This window comes from Symphalangus syndactylus, chromosome 7 (genome assembly GCF_028878055.3).
Source record: "Symphalangus syndactylus isolate Jambi chromosome 7, NHGRI_mSymSyn1-v2.1_pri, whole genome shotgun sequence".
NCBI lineage: Eukaryota > Metazoa > Chordata > Mammalia > Primates > Hylobatidae > Symphalangus > Symphalangus syndactylus.
In genome coordinates this window covers 8,979,930-8,982,930 of record NC_072429.2, presented here as the reverse complement: position 1 = coordinate 8,982,930, position 3,001 = coordinate 8,979,930, and the positions used below count along the sequence as shown (strand labels likewise).

Below are 3,001 nucleotides of genomic sequence, written 5' to 3'. Positions count from 1 at the left end.
GAGGAAAGGCAGGGAGCAGTGCGTCTCCTCCCTTCTCACCTGTGCTCATTCTCCAGCAACAGACACCTGGCGCTGCTCTGGCCTTCCTTTTCTCGTGAGATAAGGAGGCATCTGTTTTTCTCTTTCTTCGTGAAAGACAGAGAGGAGAGCAGCCAGGCCAGAATGGGGGATTGCGGAAGGCGTGGAGAACTGGGCTGAGGGTGTTTGGGGCTTGCTAGGCAAAGGGCTTGAGTGTCAGTCCAATTGATTTAGATTGGGGTCAGAAGATGTTCTCTGTTAAGGGCCAGACAGTAAACATTTTAGGCTCCGTGGACTATACAGTCTCTACTGTAACTACTCAGCCCTGCTGTTGTAGTAGGAAAGCACCCAGAGACAATATGTAATCAAATGGGGTGGCTATGTACCAATAAAACTTTATTTATAAAAACATGGGGGCCAGGTGCGGTGGTTCAGGCCTGTAATCCCAGCACTTTGGGAGGCTGAGGCGGGCAGATCACGAGGTCTGGAGATCGAGACCAGCCTGGCCAACATAGTGGAACCCCGTCTCTACTAAAAATACAAAAAATTAGCCGAGCGTGGTGGCGAGTGCCTGCGGGAGGCTGAGGCAGGAGAATCGCTTGAACCGGGGAGGCGGAGGTTGCAGCGAGCTGAGATCGCGCCACTGCACATCAGCCTGGGTGACAGTGTGAGACTGTCTCAAAACAAACAAACAAACAAGCAAGCAAGCATGGGTCCGCGGGTCGTAGTTCGCTGACCTCTGATTTAGACGGTGCTGGTGCCTCCACGTTTTTCCAATCAGATGCAACAGCTGAGGCTGGGGCCGTGGCTCACGCCTGTAATCCCAGTGTTTTGGAAGGCCGAGGTGGGAGGATCGCTTGAGCCCAGAAGTTTATCAGCAGCCTGGGCAACAAACAAGACTTCTGTCTCAACAACAACAACAACAAAATTAAAGAAAGAAAAAATGATGCGCCGGGGTCGCGTCGGGCTGGGCCAGGGGCGCGCGCTCTGCGAGCAGGATGTCCGGCCTGCGGGCGCTGCTGGGGCTCAGGCCGCTGGTTGCGGCTCGCGCCTGCCGCGAATCAAAAGCCAGACCAGCACCTGCCGCTCAGGACCCACCTAGTGGGGACCGCAGCGGCTGAACTCGGGTGGCCGCTGGGACTGAGCGGTCATTAGCGAGCATAGCGGTGACGCACCTGAGCCAGAAGGAAGCCCAGGCCGTGGCCGGGAGCTATTGAACGAGTACCAGTTCAGCGTGGACCCACTTATGGAGCTGGCCGGGCTGAGCTGTGCCACAGCCATCGCCAAGGCATATCCCCCCACGTCCATGTCCAGGAGCCCCCCTACTGTCCTGGTCACCTGTGGCCCGGGGAATAATGGAGGAGATGGTCTGGTCTGTGCTCCACGCCTCAAACTCTTTGGCTAACCAGCCAACCACCTATTACCCCAAAAGGCCTAACAAGCCCCTCTTCATTGCGTTGGTGACCCAGTGTCAGAAAATGGACATCCCTTTCCTTGGGGAAATGCGCTCAGAGCCTGTCATGATTGAGCTGTATGAGCTGGTGGTGGATGCCATCTTCGGCTTCAGCTTCGAGGGCGATGTTCGGGAACCGTTCCACAGCATCCTGAGTGTCCTGGAGGGACTCACTGTGCCCATTGCCAGCATCCACATTCCCTCGGGATGGGATGTGGAGAAGGGAAACTCTGGAGGGATCCAGCCAGACTTGCTCATCTCCCTCACAGCACCCAAAAAGTCTGTAACCCAGGTTACCGGTCGCCACCATTACCTGGGGGGTCGTTTTGTGCCACCTGCTCTGGAAAAGAAGTAGCAGCTGAACCTGCCCCCTACCCTGACACCAAGTGTGTCTATGGTCTGCAGTGAGGGAAGGTGGGTGGGTATTCTTCCCAATAAAGACTTAGAATCGCCCCCTCAGAAAAAAGAAAGAGAGAGAAAGAAGAAAGAAAGAGAGAAAGGAAAAAAATGTAAATTAAAAAAGAAAAGCATTGCGCCATTGCACCCCAGCCTGGTTGACAGAGCAAGACTCCATCTCAAAAAAAAATTAACAAGAAGCAACTGATGGGATCCACTTCCAACACTGCATTCTGCAAATATTCGGTATGTATACACAATACACAATACTATGCTTCCCCTTTTTTTCCACCTATTTCTTAGTAAGTGTCCATCCTCTTTTCACAGAAATAGTAGCATACTATGCACAGCATTCTGCATTTTGCTTTTTAACATTTTTAAAAAACAATTTGTTTTTATTTTGGATTCAGAGAGAACACGTGCAGGTTCTTTACCTGGGTATATTGCGTGATGCTTAGGTTTGGGGTGTAATTGTTCCCACCGCCCAGGTACTCAGTATAGTACCCAACAGTTAGTTTTTCACTACTCATCCCCTTCCTCTCCTCTCATGTTGGCCAGGCTGGTCCTGAACTCCTGACCATAGGTGATCCACCTGTCTCGGCCTCCCAAAATGCTGGGATTACAGGCGTGAGCCACAGCGCCCAGCCTAGCTCCTACTTCTAAGTGAGAACATGCAGTGTTTGGTTTTCTGTTCCTGTGTTAATTGGCTTAGGATGATGACCTCCAGCTGCATCCATGTTGCTGCAAAGGACATTATTTCGGGTTTTTTGGCTGCATGGTATTCTGTGGTGAATGTGTGTCACATTAAAAAAATTATTTTTACTTATTAAATGTTTTATATCTTTGTTTTTTTTTCTCTTTTTCTCCCCCTCAAGTTGAACTTCATTTTCTTTATCCAATCTACCACTGATGGGCACCTAGGCTGATTCTGTATCTTTGCTGTTGTGAACATTGCTGTGATAAATATACATGTGCATGTGTCTTTTTGGTAGAAAAATCTGTTTTATTTTGAATATATATCTACTAATGGGATTGCTGGGTCAAATGGTAGCTCTGTTTTTTGTTTGTTTTTGTTTTTGAAGATAGAGTTTTGCTTTTGTTGCCCAGGCTGGAGTGCAGTGGCGCAATCTCAGC

The 3,001-nt window shown here is 50.0% G+C and overlaps 1 pseudogene; it reads left to right on the top strand.

Annotated features, from left to right (window-relative positions):
• Positions 1-964: 964 nt before the first annotated feature.
• Positions 965-1,879, top strand: LOC129485945 (NAD(P)H-hydrate epimerase-like; annotated as a pseudogene).
• Positions 1,880-3,001: the final 1,122 nt, after the last annotated feature.